The 17637-nt window shown below is 48.2% G+C and overlaps 1 long non-coding RNA gene across 1 annotated transcript; it reads left to right on the plus strand.

Moving 5' to 3' along the window:
• The first annotated feature begins 9140 nt into the window (after positions 1-9140).
• On the plus strand, positions 9141-11593 carry LOC120408588. The gene is made up of 3 exons (XR_005600802.1): positions 9141-10216; positions 10387-10455; positions 11337-11593. It is a non-coding gene; the product is annotated as an uncharacterized LOC120408588 (long non-coding RNA).
• Positions 11594-17637: the final 6044 nt, after the last annotated feature.

Here is a 17637-nt window from a genome sequence, read left to right on the forward strand (position 1 = left end):
ACCTTTTTCTTCTCTCAGTATAAGTTGCCTCCTTTGAAGAGGTAACACACAGGTTGCAACACATATTGGAAAATAGATTGGGTCTCATATTTCTGATACTGGCCAACCAGAGGAGCAGACTGTTACCAACAGATGATGGCGTTCTCGGCGTGGTTGATGCTATATTTCAGGTGGTCTGATTTGCTTAAAGCTGACCAAGCTGCATGCAGGGAACAATGTGCATGATTCATTTCACCCTTTTGCCTGCTTTGTGAGCCACCCTGGATTTTTTGCTTGTCAGACGCTGGATGGAACAGATTTTCAGAAGTGTTCAGCACCCACCAGAAGGGCTGAAAATCTGCCCAGGAAGGGCACAGTGGGAGCTGCTGGATTCTGAACGTGTATAAAGAATCTGACTCATGGGGAGCTGTCAAAGTGGAGTTTGAGATCTGGCATTAGTCTTGGCATTACAAAACTAGGATGCAATTCCCTGCTCTACCACAGGCTTCCTGCATGACCTTGGGCAGGATAGTTAGTCTCTCTGTGCCTCAGTTTCCCCATCTGTACAATGGGGATAATACCAGTGTCTCACAGGGATGCTGTGAGGATAAATACATTAAAGCTTGTGAGGTGCTGAGAGATCTACTGAAGAAAAGTGCTATATAAGAGAGAGAGGTATTAATATTAAAAACCCAGGGCTGGCTATGAGGGCTTAGTCCTTGAGAATCTGGCCCAGAGCACTCCTGAAGTCAGTCTCTATATGACTACATTTCAGACTACAGACTGCTCTCAAACACCTTATTATAGAATCATAGAATCATAGGACTGGAAGGGACCTCGCGAGGTCATCTAGTCCAGTCCCTTGCACTCACAACAGGACAAAGTATTATCTAAACCATCCCTGACACATATTTGTTTAACCTGCTCTTAAAAACCTCCAATGACGGAGACTCCCGGGGCAATTTGTTCCAGAGCTTAACTACCCTGACAGTTAGGAAAGTTTTTCCTAATGTCCAACCTAAACCACCTTTGCTGCAATTTAAATCCATTGCTTCTTATCCTGTCCTTAGAGGTTAAGGAGAATAATATTTCTCCCTCCTCCTTGTAACAACCTTTTATGTATCTGAAAACTGGTATCATGTCCCCACTCAGTCTTCCCTTCTCCAGACTAGACAAACCCAATTTTTTCAATCTTCCCTCCTAGGTCATGTTTTCTAGACCTTCCATCGCTTTTGTTGCTCTTCTCTGGACTTTCTCCAATTTGTCCACATCTTTCCTGAAATGTGATGCCCAGAACTGGACACAATACTTCCGTTGAGGCCGTATCAGCGCAGAATAGCGAAGAAGAATTACTTCTCGTGTCTTGCTTACAACATTCCCGCTAATACAGCCCAGAATGATGTTCGCTTTTTTTGTTTACACTGTTGACTCATGTTTAGCTTGTGATCCACCATGACCCCCAGATCCCTTTCCGCAGCACTGCTTCCTAGGCAGTCATTGCCCATTTTGTGTGTGTGAAACTGATTGTTCCTTCCTAAGTGGAGCACTTTGCATTTGTCCTTATTGAATTTCATCCTATTTACTTCAGACCATTTCTCCAGTTTGTCCAGATCATTTTGAATTTTAATCCTATCCTCCAAAGCACTTGCAACCCCTCCCAGCTTGGTATCATCCACAAACTTTATCAGTGTACTCTCTATGCCATTATCTACATTATTGTTGAAGATACTGACCAGAACCAGACCCAGAACTGATCCCTGCAGGACCTCATTCGTTATGCCCTTCCAGCATGACTGTGAACCTTTGATAACTATTCTCTGGGAACTGTTTTCCAACCAGTTATGCACCCACCTTATAGAAGCTTCATCTAGATTGTAGTTCCCTAGTTTGTGTATGAGAAGGTCATGCGAGACAGTATCAAAAGCCTTACTAAAGTCAAGATATACCACGTCTACCACTTCCCCCCTATCCACAAGGCTTGTTACCCTGTCAAAGAAAGCTGTCAGGTTGGTTTGACAGGATTTGTTTTTGACAAATCCACGCTGACTGTCACTTATCACCTTATTATCTTCTAGGGTTTTGCCAATTCCTTGCTTAATTATTTGCTCCATTATCTTTCCGGATACTGAAGTTAAGCTCTCGTAGGTATTCATTCATTGTTTGCCATTTGCTCTGTGCTATTGGCCACTAAAGTCATGTGGTATTGCTTCTGCTCCCCCACTGGATGGCAGCAGCAGTATTCAAAAACAAATATTGGCATGTAATTAGCAAATACAAGCTGCCCCTGAAGAAAACTTTGACCCAGCAAATTAAACTCACTGGGTTTCTTGCACCAGTGCTTCCACATGCCTCTTTGCAAGATTCACCTGGTTCTGAAATACAGCAATGCTGAATCCTTAGGACATTTCTGTGCACCCTCGTAGTACTGCAGGTTCCAGACTGAAGTCTGTGGATCGCTGGTGTCAGCAGAAAACCTACATTGAGGTCCAGCAGTCCCAGTGCTTAATTAGTAATGAAAGAGGTGCCAGGTATATAAAATCATGAGTGGTGTGGAGAAAGTGAATTAGGAAAAGTTATTTATTTGTTCCCATAATATAAGAACTAGGAGCCACCAAATGAAATTAATGGGCAGCAGGTTTAAAACAAATAAAAGGAAGTTCTTCTTCACACAGAGCACAGTCAACTTGTGGAACTCCTTGCCTGAGGAGGTTGTGAAGGCCAGGACTATACAGGGTTTAAAAGAGAACTAGATAAATTCATGGAGGTTAAGTCCATTAGTGGCTATTAGTCAGGATGGGTAAGGAATGGTGTCCCTAGCCTCTGTTCATCAGAGGGTGGAGATGGATGGCAGGAGAGAGATCACTTGGTCATTCCCTGTTAGGTTCACTCCCTCTGGGGCACCTGGCATTGGCCACTGTTGGTGGACAGGATACTGGGCTGGATGGACCTTTGGTCTGACCCAGTCTGGCCGTTCTTATGTTCTTAACAGCAGAGAAGGCAATAGAAAGATCACAGTCCCATTGCTCTGCTCCACCTTTTCCGGGGAGGATCTCTGTTAAATTGCACGTCAGCCATCACTGCCTGTATCCCCACTGGGGGGGGCGAGGTGTCTAATCATTTTTCTGCTCCATCTGAATGCAGAGCCAGTTCCTGGAGAGGCCGTCAAAGTGGAGGCCTGGCCTAGTGTTTCCTTTCTAATAACCCCCTGCCGCTAACCCCCAGCAGCGACGCTCAGGCAGAACTGGACCTAATGCTGCTGGCCTAATGGCTCCTAATCTCTCCCTCTCTGTGTGGCTACCCCTGATAGACTCTCATTAAGCACCGGGGGCTATCTGTCTTTGCAGCTGCTCACCTCGGGGATCATTAGGAAAAGGCTCTACATAGCTTGACATTCTCGGCTTCCCAGAGGAGGGGGAGCCGCTGACAGATCTCTTCATTGGAATACGAAACCTATTTGTTCAGATGCATAATGACTGATGAATCTTCTCGCCGGGTGGCAGCTGGCAAGGTTAGCTGCAGTCAGTGCCACTGCATTTCAGCTGCATGACATAGCGTGGCAGGCCCAGGACAGAGACCCCTCGCGTCCCCAGGTGAAGTGTCTCCAAGAGCGGAGAAGACAAGCCCTGAGTAGATGGTAAGGGAGAGAAAGAGATGGTATCTCTGGGGCTGGGGGCCCTGGCAAGGGAAGGCGATTGAGGCCCGATTAGCAGAAAGGGAGGCAGGGCCCGAAGGGGTCAGAGGGGCAAAGGAGCCCTGGTGGCTGAGAGGGAATGAAAGGAGGGAGCGCTGGCCCTGAGCACAAGTGTGGGGTCAGGTTGATTCAGGGCAGCTCAGCAAACCGGTCCTTTCCTCTGGGGCTGCTGTTTCCTGCTCCAGGTTGTAATGCATCATAGATGCAGCCATGTCTGCCTGAGTCTGCAGACAGCCTGAAACAGCATCTCAGAGAGCTGTCAGCTGCCTCTATTCACCTCAATACGCTGTTGACTCTGAAGCCTAATGGTGACACCAGCACTGTTAATTATTTCACTGCTGTTCAGAGCATGCAGGGAAGAAGAGGAATGGTTGTATACTGTGAACGGCATCTTATTTTGGCACCTCAAGTGGGTCCAGTTTGGTTAGTGGGAGGGGTTTAGTTTTTCATAATATCCAGCCTAGACCTCCCCCGCTTCAACTTGAGACCATTGCTCCTTGTTCTGTCATCTGCCACCACTGAGAACAGCCGAGCTCCATCCTCTTTGGAACCCCCTTTCAGGTAGTTGAAGGCTGCCAGACTAAACAAGCCCAGTTCCCTCAGCCTCTCCTCATAAATCATGTGCCCCAGCCCTCTAATCATTTTCATTGCCCTCTGCTGGACTTTCTCCAATTTGTCCACATCCCTTCTGTAGTGGGGGGACCAAAATACTCCAGATGTGGCCTCACCAGTGCCGAATAGAGGGGAATAATCACATCCCTCGATCTGCTGGCAATGCTCCTACTAACGCAGCCTAATATGCCATTGGCCTTCTTGGCAACAAGGGCACACTGCTGACTCATAGCCAGCTTCTTGTCCACTGTAATCCCCAGGTCCTTTTCTGCAGAACTGTCGCTTAGCCATTCGGTCCCCGGTCTGTAGTGGTGCATGGGAGGGAGAGAGAGTCACAGACACTGTGGGAGGGGTTTGGGGAAAGGAATTGTTTCCTGCTCCCACTCATTTTCCAATGGGCCAGTCCCAGCCCCGGGCTGAGCTACTCGCTGCATTACACTCACACGGCTGAGATTTGTTGCTTCGCAAACTGTCGAAGCGTCCAGGTTCTCCTCAGAGCACGGCCCAGCAATGTGCACAGAGGCGCAGCCGCGGCAGCTCGTACACAGGGGGGCCTTCTCTGCGAACGGGTGGGCGAAGGGAGCCCTGGCCTTCCCCCTCTCCTCCTGCAGCAGCTACCTTTTACAGTCACTTTCCTGTCCATAAAAATCTTAATAGCCCTGCTCTGGCCCTCATCCCCATAAAAAGCAGCTGCCACCACCGAGCAGACGCAGGGCAGGGCTTTTATTGCTGCGTGCAGCATCTCAGCCTGGGCAGGAAACTCCCTGCTCCTGAGGACGTGTTGGTCACCTTTGGGGGCAGGAGGCCATGCGCCCCACGTGGGTCCGGCCTGCAGTTCCCCTGGCAGGTCCTCTCTCTTGCACTTGGGCGTTTGTCTTCTGTGGTCATTGTGTGATGGCCACCACACTGGGGATTGAACCAGGGATCGCCAGAGCTAAAATCATGAGTTGTTACAACTTGAGCTAAAGAATCAAGCCTCAGGAGCGTAACCTCTGTGGATCAGCCCAGAGGGTGACCTGTAACACACACCCATCAGTGGGTTACAATGACACTCTGCCTGGAGAAACCTCTCGTGAACTCATTGCAAGATTGTCAGGCTCTCTCAATTGTCATACAGTCCTGTCTATCTCTCTACCCACCCTGCATTCATCATCATGGTATCTTCACACGACGCTCTCATGTGACACAGACATCCGGTACTGATCTCTTCTTCCACCCCCTAGTCACGCTCACGCCCTCTCCCTAGGCCCTGACCCTGCAAGGTGTTTATAGTGTTGCCAGCACTTGTGATTTTACCATCATTTGCACAAGATTTGCTGTTTTTATCCAGCCCCAGCTCCCGGAGTCATGTGAATACACCAGAATCTCAGCTGTCGCTGTTTTAAAAAAAACAAGGCTCTAGCCCACAAGATTTGGGAGATAGGGTTATAAATGTGACCCCCCCCGCAAAGGTGCAAAAGCTAGGAAGCAAATCAAAACAGCTCCAAATGTATTCTTTGAAAGATCCCACGATTTTAAAGCCAAACTCATGATTTTTGGTGGCAGGGAGGGGTTCACAATTTTTTAACACTCTGGGTTGGCAATACTGGGTGCTAGCAGTATCTGCTTAACACCCTCAGGTTTGGGCCCCTGGCTCTGTGTTCCTGACCTCTCTCCAGAGCCATAATCTTCACGGGTCCCCTATCTGGTGGAGTCAATTTACATATTTCTTGGGTGGGATGGGGGGATTCCATTCCCTGCTTTTCTCCCCCACAGAAACTCTGGGTTTCCCTCAGCTGGGGAATCTTCCCTCTCGGCCACCCACCCAGTACAGGAACCACTGTCAGTGGGAGTCTGGTTCTTGGCAGATTCCCTGTGCGCCGGGTCACAGGACCATTTGGCCTGGCCACCCCTCCGTCTGGATGGAGGGTGGCTGGCTCAAATTTCAGTGGTGCTGCGACCACACAGCCGGAGCGATGCTCGGACCGCTCCAGCAGCAGCTGAACCAATTTAGTTTGGGGCCACAGATTAAAAGTGGTTGGGCTGTGGCCACCCCTTGCTCCGTGGCTGATGCAGCTTTGAGCAAATGCAAAATCCTTTGATGGGGGGAGGATTTGTCCCCTCCCCAACCCCCTCTAATTGACACCACTGTCCTCATTGCCTTCTTTATCTGCCTCTGAATCTCTCCAAATACCCCCTTCTCCTCCCTGCAGCAAACGCTCAACATTGTGCACAACATTCCAGTCCATCCAGCGAAGCGCAATGAATGAGGAGCATTTGCTACACCAGGAGCAGGGCTGCTCTCCAGTGCTGTAATGAGCTCATTTGCTGCCGGCTTTTGGCTTTTGAACAACAAATAAATTAGCTTTAAAGAGCAGCTTATTGCAAGTGCTCCATAGACTACTTTGGAAATTGCTCCATTTAGAAACAAATGTCCTCCTTCCCAGATTTCTTTTCTCTCCTTGCAAGGGGCATCTCCATGGAAATGGTCTCTCTTTTCTTATGTTGAGCCTCCTCAGCTCCTGTGGCTTATTCTTGATGTTAGTGAGGCATTTGACACATTCCCATGTGACATTCTCATAAGCAAATTAAGGAAATGTGATCTAAATAAACTTACTATAAGGTGGGTGCACAGCTGGTTGGAAGACCACATTCAAAGAGTAGTTACCAATGGTTCACTGTCAAACTGAGAGGGCCTATTTAATGGGGTCCAGATGGGGCCACTCCTGGGTCTGGCACTGTTCAATATTTTCAGTAATGACTTGGACAATGGAGTGGGAAGTCCGCTTATAAAATTTGCAGATGATATGTGGAGAGGGGGGTTGTAAGCACTTTGGAGAACAGGATTAGAATTCAAAACAACCTTGACAAATTCAACAAAATGAAATTCAGTAAAGACAAGTGCAACGTACTACACTTACGAAGGAAAAATCAAACACACAACTACACAGCAAGGAATAACTGGCTGGGCAGTAGTTCTGCTGAAAAGGATCCGGGGCTTATAGTGGATCTCAAATTAAATGTGAGTCAACAATATGATGCAGCTGCAAAAAAGGTGAATATTCTGGGCTGTATTAGCAGAAGTGTCACATGTAAGACACGGGAGGTAGTTGTCCTGCTCTACTCAGCACTGGTGAGGCCTCAGCTGGAGTCCTCTGTCCAACTCTGGATGCCACACTTAGGAAAGATGTGGACTAACTGGAGAGACTCCAGAGGAGAGCAACAAAAATGATCAAAGGTTGAGAAAATCTGACCTATGGGGAAAGGTTAAAAAAACTGGGCATGTTTAGTGTTACGAAAAGAAAAGTGAGGGGGGACCTGATAACAATCTCCAAATAGGTTCAGGGCTGTTATAAAGAAGACAGTGATCAATTGTTCTCCATGTCCAGTGAAGGTAGGACAAGAACTAATGGGGCGTACTCTGCAGCAAGGGAGACTTCGGTTGGATATCAGGAAATAACTTTCTAACTCTAAGGGTAGCTAAGCTCTGGAAGAGGCTTCCACGGCAGGTTGTGGAATCCCCATCATTGAAGGTTTTTAAGAACAGGTTGAACAAACACCTGTCAGGGATGGTCTAGGTTTGCTTGGTCCTGTCACAGTGAAGGGAGCTGGACTTGATGACTTCTCAAGGACCCTTCCAGTGCAACATATCTATGATTCTCCACCTGAACTTACAGTCCTCAATTCGTGCCCTTGCAATTGGTTACCGTGAATCATCAGTTGCACACACACAAATGGGCAATGACTGCTAGGAAGGAGCACTGCTGAAAGGCATCTGGGGGTCAGAGTAGATCACAAGCTAAATATGAGCCAACAGTGTAACACTGTGGCAAAAAAAGGCAAACATCATTCTGGGATGCATTAGCAGGAGTGTTGTAAGTAAGACACAAGAAGTAATTCTTCCGCTCTACTCTGCGCTGATTAGGTCACAGCTGCAGTATTGTATCCAGTTTTAGGTGCCAAATTTCAGGAAAGATGTGAACAAATTGGAGAAAGTCCAGAGAAGAGCAACAAAAATGATGAAAGGTCTAGAAAACATGGCCTGTGATGGAAGATTGAAAAAAATTGGGTTTGTTTAGTCTGGAGAAGGGAAGACTGAGAGGGGACATGATACCAGTTTTCACATACATATAAAGGTTGTTACAAGGAGAAGGGAGAAAAAATGTTCTTCTTAACTTCTGAGGACAGGACAAGAAGCAATGGGCTTAAATTGCAGCAACGGCGGTTTAGGCTGGACATTAGGAAAAACTTCCTGTCAGGGTGGTTAAACACTGGAAAAATTGCCCAGGGATGTTGTGGAATCTCCATCACTAGCAATTGTTAAGAGCAGGTTGGACAAACCCCTGTCAGGGATGGTCTAGTTAATACTTAGTCCTGCCCTGAGTGCAGGAGGCCAGACTAGATGACCTCTCGAGGTCCCATCCAGTCCTATGATTCCATGAAGATGGTGCTGAGATCCCAAGCAGGAAGCTGGCGGCGGAACATTGTGATTAACACACCGGGTTAGGATCTGGGATTCTTTCAGCTCCTGGGTTCCATTCCCTGCTCTGTTTGGAGTTTCCTCTACAAGCTGAGGGAAGTGATATGAATTAGTAGCTTTCAACAGCTGTAGAATCAGGAGAGTATTTCTGCACCAAGCCTCTATGCGGGGAGGATTCTGCTTTGGTCGCTGTGCTGAATGCCCTCACGGCCGAGAACTTCAATGCTAGAGCCCTTTTGCTGCAAAAACACATCCTTGAACTAAAGGAGAATCCCCCATTAGTTGTCATCAATAGAGGGGTCTATGACACGCAGGAGTCCAGTTCCGACCCTATGCATAAAGCATTGTGACCTAGTTAGCGGAAGGGGCTTCAGAAATGCAAGTGAAGTTGGTGGCGAAAGCAATGTGTTATCATAGCCATTGCCAGGGTGAGTTCCTGGAGCGACGCGGGAGACGGCCATGATTTCCGCAAGAATCAATCAATGTTTCTGGCGTACAGAGGAAACTCCATGATGCTGCCTCCAGGCCACCTTTTGTGAAACATGAGCGTTTACATTCTGACGGGGAAAAACCTCTGCAAACCCTTGAGGAAAAACTAAGTGAAGATGATCGAAAGGAATATCATATAGCTAGAGATGCCCTTCTGTTTTCCCTGCAGGCAAAAGCAGATCACTGGGTCTCAGTGAGATGGTTCATAAGGAAACGTTCTTTTGTTTCTTTTCACGTGTTAGCTGCTTTTATTCTACAAGATGGATGTGCTGTCTTGGGCTCCTTTTGGTCTTTGGATAATCGCTCACTCTCTCTCTGGACTTTTTGGGCCAATGAATTTGTCTCCATCTCGCCATGGTTCCCCTGCTGCTCGCTCTCTCGTTGGCTATAACACCTACCATACCAGGACTTTGGAGTGACAAGTGGAGAGAGTGCTACTGAAGAATCCATCCTGGCTTTTATGCAACCAGACAAATGACTGCTGGCGCAGAACACTCTGGGCAGGGTTAGAGTGAGCTCCCGTATACAGCAAGTGTTGTTCCCCTATACTGAGTCTTAGGACCTCACAGTAACAACCTTTCTGCTGGGGTACCTGGTACCCCCTGCTCCCAGGTGGGCCGGAAGTACAGGAAAGAGCCATTTTTGGAGGTATTTCATCCTTCCGAGCTGCAGCCAGAAGCAGAAGCCACATACATAAAGAAATATCAAATCTCCAGAAATGTTCCATTAATGAGATGGGTTCAGACAGAGTTTTGAGCAGAGGATCAAGGTTCTATCCAAATCTCTGGAACCGTGGAGACTAAGGGCTATTTTTTTGAAGGCACCGAGCTCCCGTGCAGCCACCTAAATAAGTGGCAAGATTTTCAAAAGGGCTCACTGCATTGGGTGCGTGTTGGAGGCTGAGTTCATGTGAAAATCTGGCCCTGGGCTGCCGGGATGGTACAGAGGAATTCCTCACCAGTTCTTTAGTCTGCGTTATGTGGGCGGTGAGTCCAGATGATTACGGCCTTAGAATCTATGGATCTCAGCGAGGCTCTTCCACTGCTGCCGACTCCTCTAAAGAGCAGAACATTTTCTAAAGGCAAATTAGACATGCTGGCTTCATGACTGAGAATTTTTTCTGTAACAATAATGACAATTCTTTGCCCTTCTATAGGTTCTTCCAGCCAAAGACCTCAAAGCTCACACACGTTAATGAACTGAATCGTCACAACTTCTCAGCAAGGTGGGTCCGCGTCAATATCTGCATTTCACAGCTGGGGAAAGGGAGGCATGGAGCAGGGGACTCACTGGAAGTCAATGTGAAGCCAATTGATCTCTTTACTCCTTGATTACCTGCTCCAGATTCCTCATAAATGGGGTCCAGCCATCAGCGGGCTTGGATAATTCCCGATGAAGAAGATTTGAGTTTTGCAGATTGATCCTCATGTCTCCCGGTCTAGTGTTTTAGCCCATCCACCCAGTTGCACACCCATCCACACACCAGAAACATTCAAAAGCCCCTGCTGGGTTTTTAAATGCAACCGTTTGTATGGGTGGGGGCGATTGGTGTGGCAATAAACACCCCAAATACCACACAGTAATACCTCAAATACCATGGTGCAATACAACATGCCGTGCAATGCAAACCAGGAAATGAAAATTGCTGCTCAGGGTTATTAGGGAGAAATTCTCATTACAACCGCAGCGAATCCTGCTTCGGGAGCAATTTGTGTCCAACGCCACACACACACCCCGCCCCCAGTGGTGAGGGGGTATAAAGAGGGTTGACTGATCAGATGTTCGAGCTGTACATAGAGTATTAGTAACGCTGCCCATTAAAAGCCCTGAATATAGTGTTAAACCGCCTTCCTCCAAGCTGTCTCCCTGCTTTCTGCATTCGCTGAGGAAAGGGTTAAAAATGACTCCGGCTTTGTAGTCCCCCAGAATTTTTTTGGCCTGGAGCAAAAGTAAAATCCCAACAAATTTTCTACATCACAAAATCAGCTGCACTTAATTTGCCAAACAGCAGGAGAGGACCCGAGCTATTTGCCAGGACCCCCGTGTTACCAACATTACCAAATTAGCACATTCAGGTCTCTAACTCTTATTCCATGCTTCTCACAGGCCCCTCGTCCAGCGTTCCTGAGAGCCAGAGAGAGGAAATGCAGCCGAGTTTCCTGTGCATTAAACCTGCTGATTCCCCCTCTTAAAGTTACACTGTACCAAGTCCCACTAAACAGACAAAATCATGTACGTAATGGGTCACTTTTTTCTCCATCCAGCTGCTCAGTAGCTCATAATCATGACGGATAGCATCTGTCCTGCTCTGCAAGTTACCTTTTAAAGGTCTATTGGGGTCATTCCTTTTTATGGAAAAGAAGCTGAGAGGGGGGGATGATCCTGAGGGAAAGAGATAAATAATTCTTCAAATGGAACAATTAACAATCAGTTGTGACACTGCTGGAGAACAGCGATAACCCCATAATTCTGGCTTATCTCTGATTAACGAAGAGTCAGGCCCAGCATCCCCGGAGCCCCGAGAAACTGCTCTCCTGATTATGTCAAAACTGATCTGCAACTGTTCCGTCTGAAGATTGTTTATCTCTTTTGTCCATGACCGTCCGCTCCAAGACGCTAATAAATTGGATCCAGCTATCAGCAGCCTTCGCTAATTTCCCCCGAAGATGAGGTCTTTTGTAGAGTCGAGTGTCTTTTTGCGTCGCTGTTTTTCAAGTTGCTGCTTTTTTAACGTCTTTTTGGTTTCTGCAGCCTCAAAACTCCTGTTTTTTATTTATTTGCAGCCACAGGCCCCAACTCTAATAAGTATCAGGGGGTAACCGTGTTAGTCTGTATCCACAAAAACCACGAGGAGTCTGGTGGCACCTTACAGGCTAACAGATTTATTTGGGCAGAAGCTTTCGTGGGTAAAACCCCCACTTCCTCAGATGCATGGAGTGAAACTCTAAGAAGGGCCATGTTGTGCTAGGTGCTGTACAGGCATGTAGGGCCTTGACAAATGGTTTAGTGCCTCGTTTGCCTTATAGGGGTAGAGCCCCCTGAAATTCTTCTGACTTCTTTATATTTTTTCAGGAATTTTGTATTATTTCATTTTATCCATACTGAAGAGGGGTGTCAGCTTGTGCTCCCAGGGGCGTGGGAGCCGGCGGTGGGGGAGCTCCTGCCCCCAGGGACATGGGAGGCCTGGGGAGGGTAGATTGCAGAGCAAGCCTGCCCTGTAGTCACCCAGCAGCAGTGGCTCCCATCCTGCAGGGCTCAGCTCGGCTCCCAGTTCCAGACACTGCAACCTGGTATGTGTGTGGGGATAACTCAGTGGTTTGAGCATTGGCCTACTAAACCAAGGGTTGTGAGTTCAATCCTTGAGGGGGTCACTTAGGGATCTGGGGCAAAAAAAAATAGTTGGGGATTGGTCCTGCTTTGAGCAGGGGGTGTGACTAGATACCTCCTGAGGTCCCTTCCAATCCTGATGTCCCATGATTCTATGCTGGGTCACAGCACCACTGAGGTGTGGCCTGGGCACCCCTCTGCTGTGATGATGGAGGGGCAGCCAGGCAACATGTAAGGGAGTGGCACTGTGACCCCTCAAATTTGGCCTGGCTGCCCCACCCTCCAATGACAAAGAGGCACCTAGGCCGAACCTGTGCAGCACTGAGCCCCTTGTACACCAGGTCATAATACCACTCACTCAAATTTGGCCTACTTGCCCCTCCATCCATGGCCAAGCCAGACCTGCTCAGCTCTGCAACCCAATACACCAGGTCGCAATACCCAGACCAGGGAGCCAGCCCCATGGTACAGGAGTCACAGGAGATGCTGCTGCAGGGTGAGTGTTTCATTGTATACGTTGCTTTTCGTTCTATTTCACATTTGCAAAAGACACAGGGCTCTTGGGATAGACTCAAGGAGCTCAGTCTATTTATCTTCACCAAGAGAAGCTTAAGGGGTGACTTGAGCATCTACACAGCGAAAAAAAGATTTGCTCACAGAGGCCTCTTCAGTCTAGCAGTCAAAGGTAGAAGTTCCAAAAGATGGAAGCTGAAGCTAGACAAATTCAGACTGGAAATCAGGTGCACATTTTGAACAATGAGGGTAATTAAGCATTGGCACGGCTTACCCAGGGTCAGGGTGGAGTCTCCATCGCGGTCAATGTTTCAATCAAGACGGGATGTTTTTCTAAGAAATCCAGTCTAGGAATTATTGTGGGGTAGGTCTATAGAGGAGATCAGATGAGATGATTGCAGATGTCCCGTCCGGTCTTGGAATCTATGGATCTATAAATCACTGCTCCACGCAACAGAGAACACCGCTGTGCACTCGCTGAGTTAGACAGAGGGAAGTGGAGAGAAGGGCAGGAATTCCTGGCTGCAAGGTCGGTTTGTAGGCTGACTCAGTTAAGGGGTGGAAGGATGATACGACAAGAGTAAAACTGAATTTTATGCTGGTGAAAGATGATAGGTTAAAGCCCTTTGCACTCCAAGGCTTCTACATAGCTACAGCCCAGATGCAGCAGCAGTGACAAGCTTCCCATCTCTCACTGTACTTTACTCCCTGCCCCATGAATCCATAGTACATCTGCTGAGACTGTCACAAGACAGCCAGCTAGTGGCTGTAACGCACTGCTGGGGATACCCAGAGCTGTGAGCCACTGGCCTCTCTGCCTCAGCACGAGTGACTTTAGCTGTTGCCTAGAGTGTGTGTCAGCTCCCTGCCACGCCAACCTGTCTGCCTCACCAGCAAACTCCCCAGCGCTGTCCTGGCCCAAACCTCACCTAGCAGGTAACAATCAGTGAACTCCCATCGCCAAGCTCCTCAGAGATGTTTCTCTGCAATGCATGGCCCCTACCATGGAGCATTCACAGATGATATTATCTTCACTGCTCTGTTAAAGAGCACAGCTCTTACCTCACAGCTCATCAGTTTAACTCAGGTAAATAGCCCCTTCCCTTCAAGCACAGCACTGCATTGCTTTACAGTAAAAGTAAAACACGTTGATTAACAAAAGAGCCTGGATCAAGTGATACCAAGTGAAAGGGACAGAGGGAGAGAGGGTTACAATCAAATAAAGCTGAAAACTCGTATTTAAAAGACTAAAATTTAATCTAGCACAATACAGTCTTTGTTCAAGATGGTTTCTCTCACCCTCAGTGTCCTTTCCAGCTTTTACTGGCCGGCCTGGCCTGGGCCCATCACAGAGATCAAATTGCTTGGTTCCTTTGTCTCCCAAGGTGTAGCGTATTGGTTTTTTCATTGATTCGTGGTCATCATTCCTGGGGAAGGCTGCCTCGAAAAGGTGCATCTTCCACTTTCATAGAATCATGGAAGATCAGGGTTGGAGAGACCTCAGGAGGTATCTAGTCCAACCCCTACTCAAAGCAGGATCAACCCCAACTAAATCATTCCAGCCAGGGCTTTGTTAAGCCTGACCTTAAAAACCTCTAAGGATGGAGATTCCACCACCTCCCTAGGGAACCCATTCCAGTGCTTCACCACCCTCCTAGTGAAAAAGTTTTTCCTAATATCCAACCTAGACCTCCCCCACTGCAACTTGAGACCATTGCTCCTTGTTCTGTCATCTGCCACCACTGAGAACAGTCTAGATCCATCCTCTTTGGAACCCCCTTTCAGGTAGTTGAAAGCAGCTATCAAATCCCCCCTCATTCTTCTCTTCTGCAGACTAAACAATCCCAGTTCCCTCAGCCTCTCCTCGTAAGTCATGTGCTCCAGCCCCCTGATCATTTTCGTTGCCCTCCGCTGGACTCTCCAATTTGTCCACATCCCTTCTGTAGTGGGGGGCCCAAAACTGGACATAGTACTCCAGGTGTTGCCTCACCATTGATCTGAACCCAGCCAGCTTTGGGCAAGGAGTGCCACAGCTTGGCTGTTGCTGCTGGGAATGCTCTGCCCCCAAAGCCCAATAATCTAACCCTGGCCCTGACCCAGACACCTTTTTCCTTAGGTGAGCTCCAAAGCCCACTGAAGTCAATGCAGAGACAGACCAGAAACGTATATAGCATGGATGTGCAGTGCTAGTGTAGCATGGTTGTGCAGTGCTAGTGTAGCATGGTTGTGCAGTGCTAGTGTAGCATGGTTGTGCAGTGCCAGGATTGTTTTCTTATCCAGGAGAGAGATGGGAGATCACAGCTGGGATTCTGTATTTGTCTCCTGCATGTGTTGTAATAACAACTCCACGCTTCCATGCCCCTAGCTGGTATCTGGGTTTGCAGGCAACTGAGAGGTGTTGATGGGTTTATTTAATGTTCTGCAAGTGTAGATTAAACAGCCTTATTCTTCTCCCATTCTGAACGGTGTGTGTGTGTGTGTGTGTGTGTGTGTGTGTGTGTGTGTGTGTTCTCACATTCTGAAGGGGTGTGTGTGGGTGTGTGTGGGGGGTGTTCTTGCATTCTGAAGGGTGTGTGTGTGTGTGTGTTCTCGCATTCTGAAGGGTGTGTGTGTGTGTGTGTTCTCGCATTCTGAAGAGGGTGTGTGTGTGTTCTCACATTCTGAAGGGGTGTGTGTGTGTTCTCACATTCTGAAGGGGGTGTGTGTGTGTTCTCGCATTCTGAAGGGGTGTGTATGTGTGTTCTCGCATTCTGAAGGGGATGTGTGTGTGTGTTCTCACATTCTGAAGAGGGTGTGTGTGTGTGTGTGTGTGTGTGTGTTCTTGCATTCTGAAGGGGTGTGTATGTGTGTTCTCGCATTCTGAAGGGGATGTGTGTGTGTTCTCGCATTATGAAGGGGTGTGTATTTGTGTTCTCGCATTATGAAGGGGATGTGTGTGTGTGATCTCCCATTCTGAAGAGGGTGTGTGTGTGTGTGTGTGTGTGTGTGTTCTTGCATTCTGTAGGGGTGTGTGTGTGTGTTCTCGCATTCTGAAGGGGTGTGTATGTGTGTTCTCGCATTCTGAAGGGGATGTGTGTGTTCTCGCATTCTGAAGAGGGTGTGTGTGTGTGTGTGTTCTTGCATTCTGAAGGGGTGTGTATGTGTGTTCTCGCATTCTGAAGGGGATGTGTGTGTGTGTTCTCGCGTTCTGAAGAGGGTGTGTGTGTGTGTGTGTGGGTGGGTGTGTTCTTGCATTCTGAAGGGGTGTGTGTGTGTTCTCACATTCTGAAGGGGATGTGTGTGTGTGTGTGTGTGTGTGTGTTCTCACATTCTGAAGGGGTGTGGGGGTGTGTGGGGGGGTGTTCTTGCATTCTGAAGGGTGTGTGTGTGTGTTCTCGCATTCTGAAGGGGTGTGTATGTGTGTTCTTGCATTCTGAAGGGTGTGTGTGTGTGTTCTCGCATTCTGAAGGGGATGTGTGTGTGTGTGTGTGTGTGTGTGTGTGTGTGTGTTCTCGCATTCTGAAGAGGGTGTGTGTGTGTGTGTGTGGGTGGGTGTGTTCTTGCATTCTGAAGGGGTGTGTGTGTGTGTGGTGCATTAATGCTGCCAGATCAGGAGGGATCCCTGGATATTAATAATTCCTACTGTTTTTGTGTTAGTATTACAAACATTGCACGCTAGAGTGGTAAATGAACTGTTCTTATTTCCCTGATGTCCTTTATTTTCTAGTTCTGTATCTAGTATTTGCTCTATTAGGTACAATCCCGTCCCTCCTCTCCCCAATCCCCAAGAACCCCGTCTTCATAATGTTTAGACTCAGCCTTTATGTGGGGTCCAATGGGATCATCTGAACAAAACCTTTTGCTCTTAAGTTCCCTCGGAGAGAGGCCGAAGCAGGGTTTTTCTCCAAAGCGAGTCCTTCCCTGGGGCCGCCTGCTGTAAATGGTTTTATTATCCGGGTGTTTCCTCTAGATTGCAGCAATGAAATTTACACCCAAAAGAACCTGGAAAAAATATTTTTCCTGGGGGAAACGAAGAGCAGATTGGAAAGCCGGCTCCGTTGGAACCATGAATCAGGATCTGGGTGCTTTAAGAGGTCCCTGCACAATTTAAAAAGTGTCTATTTCAATCGAAGCTCCTTGGCTTTGATTTTTTTAAATCTAGTTTCCTTTTCACCCTTCGCTCTTTGTGTTTCTCCCGTCCTGGGACGGCGCCAGGAGAGGGGTGACTTTCACTCGACGGTTCCCGTGCCCTGTGGGGTTTGGGTCTCCAGCAATGCCGGGGAAGGCGTCGATTCCAGCGAGAGAAATGAAGCTGGGTTCTAGTGGAACAGTTCTGAGTCAGACTGGGCCCGAGCCAGCCTCCAGCTCCTAGCCGCGGAAACAGCATGGCTGTGCTGTGCATGGGCCGGAGAAAGGACGTGGGAAGGGCGTCTGTGTGGCACTAAGCCTGGCACACTGTGGGTGAGACTTGCTGTGCAGAGGTTGGAATGGGCCTCTCCTGGGGACAGAATTCCTCCCCTGCCCCCCGCAGGCATTCCCACTGTCCAGCCCAGATCCTGGAGCTGGCCTATGGGGATTGGCTTTACCT

This window comes from Mauremys reevesii, linkage group 6, assembly GCF_016161935.1.
Source record: "Mauremys reevesii isolate NIE-2019 linkage group 6, ASM1616193v1, whole genome shotgun sequence".
Lineage (NCBI taxonomy): Eukaryota > Metazoa > Chordata > Testudines > Geoemydidae > Mauremys > Mauremys reevesii.